General features: G+C 41.3%; 1 protein-coding gene across 1 annotated transcript in view; it reads right to left on the bottom strand.

Moving 5' to 3' along the window:
- srpx2 (sushi-repeat containing protein X-linked 2) overlaps positions 1–12,290 on the bottom strand; it is a 67,311-nt gene that overhangs the window by 16,541 nt on the left and 38,480 nt on the right. The gene's annotated exons all lie outside the window — the stretch shown is intronic.

Below are 12,290 nucleotides of genomic sequence, written 5' to 3'. Positions count from 1 at the left end.
TTACACTGTACATAAAATTAACGCAAACCTGTTTTGTGAATTTGAGAAGTTTCTGATCCAGTTCATTCTGCTTACAGTATCAACGCAGCAGAATAGTTTACATAAACGCATAACATTTATGAACACTCCCTTTTTTTGAATCATGATTACATGAAATATTGCCAAAAAATCAAATAATTATTTAAGCATCCATTTATCAGTAATGCTACCATACAGGCTAAGCTGGATCTTGAGGTAAAGAAACTGGCATCAAACCTAGATTTATTAATTTGGTGATCATGCCAACCTTGATACACAAATCCTGCTTCTGAGGGTAATACACTTCAAAATTGCTCAGTTGCACTGGTCAGGTTATACTCAGAATGCACACTGTACACTTTGGCTACCCCTGAAACATAGAACATCGTCGCAACTGTGTCAGGTATGGCAAATCAGCCTAAACATGCACTGTAAAGTTTTCAGTTTCAAAGAAACTCATAAATCTCACTGTGTATGGCTAGTATAATATAATGAACAGGCATTATATTTTCTAGCACACTGCCTAGTAACTATAGGATTTAGGCTTCTGACAGTAGGTAGGTGTAACTGATGGAAGGAAAAAGAAAAAAATCTTCAAATGCTATAAATTATATAACAAAAACAGAAAATGTAAGGAATGCACAGCACGTTAGTCAGAATCTGTTCAATACAGAGGCAATACAGATTACCACCTTGAGCACAACACAAAAATGGAGAGGTCAGTGTGGGAACAGAAAGAGTTAAAGTGACGTATTTGATTTTATGTTTATCTATGACTTATGGACAGAAATGATATTTAGGGATATAGCTGTCTAACTAGCATTTGTTCTCTTTTGTATAGAGGTGATGACACTCAGGCATAAACAAAATATAATAAATTGGAAGAAGGCCATAAATTACTGGCCCAGATTTTGCTGTGCTAACAAAGGCAAGGCAGTCAGTGCTTGGGTAATTCCGACATCAGCTTCTGGCAGCTGTACATGTGTAGTTCAAAGCAGGAATCTGGAAGTTGCTGTCAGTGATGTTTTCACCTTTGCTGCTGAATATGCATAGAGGTGAATGCAAATGGTATGAACCTAGGATAATTATTTAGTGTTGTCATACTAAGAACTGATTAAAAGGTTAGGTTTTACACAATCAGGAGTGAATGAGTTTTTAAATGACATAAGTGATGAATACTGCACAACTTTTCCAGCCAGGGACATTTAATTCCACAAGTGTGGAGTCTCATTATCAAAAAAAATTAATGTTTCAGTTTTAAAAATATATCATTTTGTTTGTCTGATTCATGTCTCTCCCTTAATCCCATGTATATAACCCAATCTTCATTTTGTGTCCTGTACAATGATTTAAATATGATTTTTATTTAGTGCTTTTTTCTACTTCCTGCTTTTCAGTCTATGTGGCTCAGTGAGGATTCTTCAATCTGATTGGTTAAAGAGCCTCCCTGCGGCTTGTCCTGCTCACAGACACCAAATATCCTTGAAGAAGTTGTTGTAGTGGGCTAGGTGCCAGAAACTAGAAATCGCCACTGACGAGCTCCAAAAAAGTCTCTAGATGTGAACAGTAAACACAGTTCCTTTACTATTCACAGCAAAATCCAGGGCATTGTCTCACACAGGATGAGTACTTAGAAGCCCAGAAAACAACATGAAAGGAAGTGAACGCAGACATGCTGCATCTTCTGTGGTTCAACTGGAACATGTAAGAGGATGGGAATTAATTCCATGCAATTTGGGGCAAAAAAAGGAAAAAGGGCAGGGAACAGAATGGTTAAATTTATACCATCGAACAATCCCTAATATCAGAGATTTTAGTGAATGGAAAACAGTTGAATGCCCTGTGATAAAGGTTTTTTGTTGTGGTTAGTTTTAAATCCTCGGATTTCTTTACCGTTTCAATCCGCACATTGTTGTTGATTGTTATCTCCTATTTCAATACTATGATATTATATTGACAACACTCCATTCTGACTTCAATCTTGGCTCCCACTGCTGCTTTTAAAGCTCTGGTCCTGATATGCAACCTTGTGAATTTTTCTAAGGTTAGATGGGGTCTGGGGAGAAGATTTGTTATTTATATATCACAGCACTGGAAGAGTGGAGTAGAGCAACAGCTGTTAGGAACACCCTGAAACAGTGCCTCTTCCGGGTTCACTATCTTTGAAGAAACTATTTCGCCAGAATGGAATTTTGAGAGAGTTTGAGAAGATTTTTCCATTCCCTCCCCCAGACACCTCCACACACATTTAGCACCTTAAAGGGATGAGGAAGATTTTTCGTCTTATATATCCAATAAAAGAGCATTACACAACTCACAAATGAGTTTTTTGTTGTGGTTAGTGTTACATAGTTTTAAATCCTCTGATTTCTTTACCATTTCAATCCGCACATTGCTGTTGGTTGTTATCTCCTATTTCAATATAGCATACACTTTATTGTTTAATTTTATTTATTTCAACTTATATTCTATTGTTTCCAATTCCCACTTTTTTCATTATTAAATAAGGCTGCCATTTGTAACTGCCATTGGTTAATTTTTTTGACACAGTATCAGCTCATTTGGTATGGTGATTTTATGAGGCTTGTTATTTGTACTCATTTGTGAGTTGTATAATGCTCTTTTATTGGGTATTTAGTGTGTATATTTAGGTCATCAGGCTCCTAAAGTGTCAAATACTGACAGAACTCATATGAATGCACTTGTGAGGATATTTAAATAGTATTTCAGTATTATGAAAAATTGCAACATTAGATCAGCTACAATGAGGCAGATCAAGGCCTGAATTTTTGTAAAGTCAGGAAGGTTCTCTGGCTTAGCCAAAATGGTGCCGGAGACCTGATTCTGAAATTCCCGCCCCAAACCCAGCACCCACTTTTTTCACCGGGGGGAGGGGGGGTGGGGTGTGTGGAATGGGAGTGGATTTGGTTTGCAAACCCACAGTTCACAGAGGCAAATGCACATTGAAAAATGCAGCTGCCTTCAAACAGACTCATTTTTCGCTAGTGAAATGTCCAAAACACGACTTGTGGGCTTTACATTTTAAAGCTGCCAAAATTATTTGGAGAGGCCAAGGGACACCTTTGGAAAGGGTTGTTGCCCTTTGGTGGATATCAAGTTCTCTTTGGGTTTGTTAAAATTAGACAAGAATGTGCGTAATAAGTGGATAAACTCACTGGAACTGTCAAGCTGTCAAGGCATTTAAATCTCATTGGAACTGTCAAGCCCATTGGGTGGAACTTTCCCTTCTTTTCCCTTCTGGGACTAAGTCCCGTGGCGGAGGCCAGTGGAGATTCATGCTGAATCGCACGACGCTGGCCTCATTAATTTTGCAGTCGGGAGTTTTCTGACGTATTACACAGTGGGGCAGCTGGATGGCATGTGCCCTGCCATTATACAGTGCCTGGACATCAACTTACCCACTGTTCAAGATAGAAGATCCACCTCCTGCACTTCCTGGAAGATCTTGAAGATAGAAGATCCATCTTCTATAAGATCCTGAAGATAGAAGATCCACCTCCTGGAAGATCCTGAAGATAGGAAATCCACATCCTGGAAAATCCTGAAGATAGAAGATCCACCTTCGAGAAGCTGTTGCAGCTCAAATATCCACCTGGTAGATGTTCCAATCAGCCACTGCTACATGTGGTGTTCCAGGGTCTGGTCGCTGGAGGTCTCCATTTTCCCACCCAATCTCTGCGAGCTGTCCCAGGCCTTTTTGTAGGTAAGTTTGGCATTTGCAAGCCACGATGGCCCGGACATGTTCTGGACTGGCATGAAAACCCACTGGCGGTGCAGATGATTGGGCAGGCCTTCATCTGCATCCCATTAACGGGCTGCAAAACAGTTTCACACTGGCCTCTGGTGAGAATGGCGACCTGCCGTGATGGGTGACAGCACACATTCCCGCCATCATTTTATGCCGGTGGGAAACTGACTTGTCACCTCCCACCACATTGTTCCCTCCATCCATCATTAAACCCACTATGGGGGTGTCTGGAAAATTCTACTCATTGGAACTGTCAAGCTCATTGGAACTATCAAGGTGTTAAGGCATTTAAATCTCCTGGCCTTTCAATAGTTTAAAAAACATTCTGCAGTTTAAAAAATCAGTGCTTGCTATTTCACTCTGTCTGTTGACATAGGTCTGAGGGCTATCCTTATAGGATTTGTGCTGCATGACAGATTCTACGACCTATTAATATCACAGTGGGGTGCCCATCAGTTCACAATTTGATTGGCAGCTCCAAGTGGTTATAAAGTCTTTGATGTAGGGCTATGAATACAAATGTTTGTTTTTATAGGGATACTGTAGCTGAAGGAATGTAAAGTGGAGTAAATGGGTTTTTATGAACAAGAGTGCTTTTTCAACAATAAAGCTCGTAATAAACACTTAGAACTTTTATTTTATTTCATCTCAGCATAGGTCTTGAAGTGTGCCCAGAGTGGGTAATGGGTGAGTTGGCAATGGAGTAAGATCAAAGTGCAGTGGGTGGGGGGGCATTGACTGGCATAAGTTGCAATTAAGTTGGCATAAGTGGCATTGGAAAAAGTTGGCATGGAGGGTATGAGGAGGCATGGGGTGACTAGAGGGGCATAAGTTGGCATTTTTTACTCATTCATGGGATGTGGGCATCACTGGTTAGGCCAGCATTTATTGCCCATCCCTAATTGCCTTTGAGAGGGTGGTGGTGAGCTGCCTTCTTGAACCGCTGCAGTCCATGTAGTTAGGGAGGGAGTTCCAGTATTTTGACCCACCGACAGTGAAGGAACAGCGAATTATTTCCAAGTCAGGATGGTGTGAGGCTTGGGGGAGAACTTGCAACTGGTGGTGTTCCTAAGCATCTGCTGCCTTTGTCCTTCTAGATGGTAGCAATCTTGGGTTTGGAAAATGCTGCCTAAGGACCCTTGGTGAGTTCCTGCAATGTATCTTGTAGGTGGTACACACTGCTGCCACTCTGAGCCGGTGGTGAAGGGAGTGAATGTTTGTGGAAGGGGTACCAATCAAGCGGACTGCTTTGTCCTGGATGATGTCTAGCTTCTTGAGTGTTGTTGGAGCTGCACTCATCCAGACAAGTGGAGAGTATTTCACCACACTCCTGACTTGTGCCTTGTGGATGGTGGACAGACTTTGGGGAGTTAGGAGGTGAGTTACTCGCCACAGGATTCCGAGCCTCTGACCTGCTCCTGTAGCCACAGTATTTATATGGCTAGTCCAGTTCAGATTCTAATCAATGGTAACTCCGAGAATGTTGATAGTGGTTCAGTGATGGTAATGCCATTGAACGTCAAGAGGTGATGGTTAGATTCTCTCTTGATGGAGATGGTCATTGCCTTGTGTTGTGCAAATGTTATTGCCACTTGTCAGCCAAAGCCCATCTGGCTTGAAGTCCCGGATTATCAAAGCGGACCTTTTGGACAGCCCACCTTCACAGCAGGTAGCCCCTATGGCTGCCTCCAAACTCTTTCCAGGGGCAACGTGCCCAACTCCCGTTAACACTCACTCCCCCAGAACAAAAATTAGACCATTCGGGGCACTTTCTCCCGTGTCAGGTTTGTGGTGTTATTGGCGCTAATTTTAAATACTTTATGTGGATTTAAACAACATAAATATTTCAATGACACTCTTTATATCAGACAAATTCCTGTTGAAAATGTGTAGAAAGATCAATCAGGTGTGAAATGTTGCAAATAACCAGTCACACATTTGCTGCTCACTGGGCAGCTACATTGCAACAGAGTGGAGAGGGAAAGCAGGATTGGTAGTTATCCTATTAGAGTTCGTCTGTTAGGAATTTCCGTGGCTCCCATGTCCGGTTAAGGAGTGACACAGGTTACTGTTCTTGAGGTCTAAGTTTTGTTTTATTAAGAAAGTGAAGAATCAAGGCCCAAGTGCAGGATACCACTATAGCTGAAAAGAGCAAGCATGAAGTAAGAGAGCAGGGCCCAGAATTCAGGATCAAATAAAGTTATTCGATCGCTGCTCAAAAACAATGTGCAAATTGGGCCAAGTTATCCACCTGTGATCCTTGCTGTCACACAGAATATGAGATAGTCTCATTATACTGCTGAATATGATGCAACAGGCTGTGTTGAGCAAGCCATTGAAACTAGGCATTTAAAAGGTGAAAGCATAAAAGCATTTAAAAAGGATTTAAAAGGTGAGTTAGATCCTGATCTATATACCAGGCATTATAGTTTTAGACATTAGGTTTCTTCTTATTCCTCTTCTAAAACAATCCCTCAGGAATGAGGATGACTTGCTTCCATTCCTGAATGATGGGTTTTGAGATGGCTGATAAGTCCAATGCACAACCTACAGACTCTGCTACATGTGGGGTAGATGCTGCTTGAAGTTTGGGAAGATGAGGTGTTTGGAGGTTTGAGCACTCTCCAATTCCTCGACTTTGACTCCGTGTGCTCCAAACGAAGCCTCTCGATGTGTTCGCTGCCTTCTGGCATACACCTTCTCATATTTAGATAGGTCACAAGCCAGGAACTCCTATGAGTCGACTGGGATGTTTGATCTTTTCAGGGATGCTTTGAGAACATCTATAAAGTATTTCCACTGTCCTCCTGAAAGTCCCTTGCCATGACCGAGTTTCAAGTAGAACAGATCCTTTAGGGGTTTGGTGTCAGGCATGCGAATGACTTGTCAGGCCCAGCGGAGCTGATTTTGAATGAATTAGGTTCAGTACTGTACTCATACTCAATTTGATAGAAGAGGAGAAAAACCTAAGCAGGGATGCTTGAGAGATCAGATTGTACCAGAATTACGCAGCCCAAAGCTGCCTTTACTCACTGTAGCAATCTTTACCAATGCAGTCTCAATTTGGCAATATCAAATAAAAACTGCCTTTAAAGGCACAGGTTCAACAGCTAGTGAATTGTTGTGCTATTTGTTGCAAACAGATCTGCTAACAATCCTAACCACAGGTATATCACACCAGGGGACTAAAGGCCACCACTCTGTTCAACTTTTATGCCTATGCCTTTTTGTAGAGTACCAGATGGACATCTGCAAAAAAGCCTATTTTTCAGTACAGAGACATTTCAAGCAAGTCATTGTTCAGCAGGATCCAACTTTCCCAAAAAATAGTGGCAGTTGCCTAATCTTGTTGCATTGTTGGTATCTCCAAAGCGTATAGGGTAACTTATGATACGTACATTGCTGGATGCACTTCCTTTCTCTACATGAACTGAAAGATGATACACTCCATCAATATGTAGCTGATAGATGGTCTTGTGTTGATTGTCATTTGTAAATGCAAGTTTCTAAGGCAGTAGTCATATTTCTTTCACCCTGAGGCAATCACATCCCACAGTTGTTTAGATACGGTTATGATCCCCTTGAATCAATCATGGACACAAGTTGAGCGCACATACAACAAGGCTCATGCAGCTACCAAAATCATCACACTGTATCAAACAGATCTCAAACCATTGTTTCAGAAGCCTCAAAAGATTGGTGTGCCTTATGGTACAACACTGTGAGGTTCTCCAAAATCATTTGATGCATTCAGCATAGTAGTCAAAAGATGAGAAGGAACAATCTGTGCTATGTATACTTGGTCCAGCTACTTGGTAATAGGACTTATTTCTGACAAGTCAGCCACACATTTTTCTTCAAATTTGACATCACCGTGCTCACTTGTATCTAGATCTTTGGACACTGGATACTGTATTAACATTTTTGGAAAACCTTCCCCAGGTAGTAAGCATAGTTATCATTTAGGGAGCAGAACCTGCATTCCAAACAGGGCAGTTCATCTGCTAGGCACCTTATGCAGCAGGGACTCTACTACAGCACTAAAGGGTCTGGTTGCCCTGCAGCTGTGATGCATGGACTACTCTGCCAAGCTCTCCACTAACATCACATTACAAGGAACTACTCCTGGACTCAGCGCCATTTCAAGAGGTTGCTGCAGCCCTTTAAATACTTGCAGCAGTACTCTCAAATTCCAGCTGTGTGAGCATATGCTGCTAGACTCTGCTCATATTGCTCATACCCCATCATGGTGTGCTTGCATCTCACCAATGCCACCTTTGGAATGTTTACCCTTAAGAGAGCACTGTAATAAGTCCTGAGTAGTGATAGGTGACACCAAGCTTGACTTTTGAAAGTCTGTTGATTGAAAGAAGAAAGAGTGATTGGAGGAAGCAGGAAGTTGTATAATTCTCCCAGTGCTGCAGAAACCAACAGAGGAAACCAATGTACCAAGTAATTCTCCACATGGTTTTCAAATGGAGGCAGAATAAAAGGATGGGGAGATAAGAAGCCACAGATCTGAAACATGTTCATCTTTTTCATGGAGAAGGGACAGCAAGCTTTATGATTCTACATTGATACCTTCTTACTATTCAAAATATTTCTTTGTGCCCTTCATTTACTTTGTTTTTTTAATTTGCTTCTTTCTTCTGTCTTCCATCACTCAGTGAAAATCATACAGATGATATGAAACTCGCCAAGCTCAAGGCTATTGAGTTAAACAAAAAGAGGCACCAGTGCTACATCACAGAGACAAAATGTGCCAAGGGATATGATCAACACAAGATGTATAGAAGAAGCTTCCTCACATTCCTAGTGCCTGTAAACTTCAGGCATCCATTTTATTTGAAGTCTGGTCAAGGCAGGGAATAAATCTGGAAAGGGTTTATTCTAAACTTCCTGTCCTTTCCTGCTTCCCATACTCAGCAGCTCATGCATAATCTTAAAGTGCCCCAGGACAACAATTTTGACTGAAGTTCGTGCTACTAATCAGCAATGCATTTCTGCGTGGTGTAATAATTTGTGAAGAAAACTATACACAGTTCTATAAAATTATATATAGTTTGTCCTAAGGAATACAGAGACAAAGTTTAAACCCTGAAGCATTCAATGACATACCAAATTTCCCAATTTACTTCCCTGCCCTCAGGCAGCATTGACTTTTCTTCTTGGAATGTGAGGCTGCGGGAAAGGCCTTTGTACCTAAAACCATGGGCCGGATTTAACGTTTGCAAATTGGGTGGGCTTTCCACCCTCACCCCACCCCCATGCCACACCACGCCATGGCATGACATTGAGTTGGCAATACGACATCATCATGCCAGTCTCCCAAATTATGAAGACGAGCAGGCACAGAAATCAGCAACCCACCCACCATTTTGAAAGCTCTAAATAAAAAGCTATCAAGTTTGTTAATACCCCAATCATCCACAATTTTTCATTGCCTGCTGCATTTTGAGGTGGCACAAGAAGGGAAGAAAAGGCCTGCCACTAGGACCATCGTTGGATGTACCAGCAGGTTCTGCTGGGGGGGATGGCAGCTTTTGTCTGCTTTGTTTTAATAACATGTTCTTTTATCTTTTTTGTGTTTTCAATTTATAAAACTGATTCTGAGAGCAGGGCTCTTAATAATTCTAGCCACAACCGATTTCCTGTTCACAGCTTTACTCTCTGCCACATGACAATCCGGCCTACAATGACGATTGGGTCTCGAGCCTCCCTTTGCTCCTCAAATTTGTCTCCTTCCCACCAGAAGGCCATTAATTGGCCATCTGATGCTTGTGCAGAGACGGTGGGGGCAGGAGCAAGTGGACCTCTCATTTCTATTTCACCTCCCTCACCCCAGTGAGAAACATTAAATCCAGCCCCATGTGTGTGAACCAGGACAGTAGGTGCCAACAGATTATTCACCTATAGAAAACATGACAGTTAAACACATGCCTTTTCTGACATCAACAAACATGCATATCCAGCAGGGGTCATTAGATAGTGATCAGGAACAGAAAATTTGATTGATTTCTTCTCTTACTGGGTCATGCTTGCTGGGGGCAACTGAATCGCCAAAGTTGCTGGTCTGACCACCTTGCTGTTTATATTTTTAAATGTGTGATTTTGCTTAAAGAGTGAAGATCAAAGCAGGTCAGATCTGGCTGGCAAAATAATATTGAAAATTCCCAGGTATGTCCTGCCCAAAAAAAGCAGGGCAAATCCAATCCTGCCAATTACTGCCGCATCAATCAACTCTCTAACATCAGCCAAGTGATGGAAGGTGTCTTTGACAGCGCTATCAGGCGGCACTTACTCAGCAATAAACTGCTCAGGGATGCTCAATTTAGGTTCCACCAGTGCCACTCTGCTCCAGAGACCCCATTATGGCCTTGGTCCAAATATGGGCAACAGGGTTGAATCCTGAGGTGCAGTGACAGTGAGTGCTCTTGGCTTCAAGGCATCATTTGGTTGAGTGTGGCATCAAGGAGCCCTGGCAAAATTGAAGTCAATGGGAATCAGGGGGAAAATTCGTCATTGGTTGGAGTTATACTTAGCACAAAAGAAGTTGTTTTGATTGTTGAAGGCCAATCATCTCACCCTCAGGACATTGAGTGCAGTTCCAAAAACACTCAAGAAGCTCAACACAATCAAGGACAAAGCAGCTGCTTGATAGGCACACCATCCACCGCTTAAACATTCACTCGCTCTACCAACGGTGCACAGTAGCAGCAGTGTTTATCATATACAAGATACACTGCAGCAACTCACCAAGGGTCTTTCAACACCACTTCTAAACCCACAACATCTACCAACAAGAATGGCAAGGGCAGGAGGTGTATGGGATCACAACCACCTGCAAGTTCCCCTCCAAGTCACACACCATCCTGACTTGGAACTAAATTGCAGTTCCTTCAAAATCCTGGAACTCCCTTCCTAATAACACCGGATGGACCACAATCGTTCAAGAAGACAGCACCTTCTCAATGGCAGTAAGGGATGGGCAACAAATACTGGCCTTGCCAGCAACGCTCACACCCAAAGAACCAAAAATAAAAAAAAGAACTACGAGGGGAAACAAAACATAAGGGAACTAAATAATCAGCAGAGATATGTAATTTGCTCAAATTATGGGCTGAATCTTCCCCTTAAGGTTGGATAGGCAGCATTCTTAACAACTTTAATTACTTTCTTAATGGCCTTAATAGGCCTTTGACAGTTTGGCGGGCACGCATCCGAACTGACAATCTAAATGAGGCATGGTGATGTCAGGACGCACGCCCAACATCACTGCGCATCATTTTACGCGTCAGCAAGCGGGCTGAAAATTCTGCCCTATATTACAGAAATGCAACAATCTTTCAAGCCCAAGCCTGGTGTTACCAACCAATATTTTTTGGTTTACTTCATCTTTTCTTTTCAACTTTGTTTGTGTTCTCCATACTGGGATGCCTTAATAACTCAGCAATAAATAAAAAATGAATCTTATACTTTTGAAGCTATCAACATTGATGTTGTACTACATTTGATCACTAAGAATTTCTGATATCCTCTCCAAACTGAATGCATATCTCAATAGTGCAACAATATTATGTTGTTGAGGGGCCAACATAGTTAACATGAAGTTATCTCAGTTGTAAAAAGCTTTCTAGGTTGCAGTTGAAGAATTCTTCCCTGTATCTTTCAATTGTGTGTGATAGGCAGTGATATTGGGAGGCTATTACGAAGGAATTTTCAGTAAAACATTACATTGCCCTTTTAAACAGTGAAAGAAAGACTTGGACTCTCTGTTTTAATGCAGATTTCCAGTGTTTGAAGTTATTCTTTTTATCTCATGTGGTAGTACAACTGTTACTTTCTCCACATTCACAGGTCAGTACAGCTTGTGGTGTGGTATCTTTTGTCTTCCATTTATGCACATGTATAGAAGTTACATTTATTATTTTATTACAAATAAAGGAGCAGGAAAAAATTTCCCCACTGTTGTGCATCTTGTCCTGTGTAGCTTATATTCTCTATGTTTTCCTTAAACCATAGAATTGGTCCTGGAACATATTCATAATGTCTGACTGCAATGAATGGCCTCTATTGTTCTGGCACACTGGAGTTGATGAAGTTTCCAATTGCAGCTTTCTGGGAATAATCCAAAGACTTTGCCATATTGTGCAAATAAAATTATACTGTTCTGACTCATTTTGTAAAATAATGAACAAAAGGAAACAATATCTCTCAAGATATTGCTCCCAAGTGATTTAAGGCAGAGAGGATGAAGTGGAAGGGGTGAAAGATAGAAAATTTCAACTGTAACAGAAAAATGTAGGTAAGAGCAAGGGCAAACTCCGTTAAAAAGTGTAACTTAAATTTGCACCTGGCCATCTATATTACCTATTGCAATTAATGTGACAGAATGTTTCTCATAACTAAAAGGGAACATATAAAATCAATCTAAGTAAGGGCAATGTGAAAATTCCCAAACTTGTAATGTTTTGGCTAAATGTTCTATTGTACCCAGAGACAA

The sequence above is a fragment of the Carcharodon carcharias genome, chromosome 9, assembly GCF_017639515.1.
Source record: "Carcharodon carcharias isolate sCarCar2 chromosome 9, sCarCar2.pri, whole genome shotgun sequence".
Classification (NCBI taxonomy): domain Eukaryota; kingdom Metazoa; phylum Chordata; class Chondrichthyes; order Lamniformes; family Lamnidae; genus Carcharodon; species Carcharodon carcharias.
The sequence above is the reverse complement of the archived record's forward strand: the minus strand, read 5'-3'. Positions and strand labels throughout refer to the sequence as shown.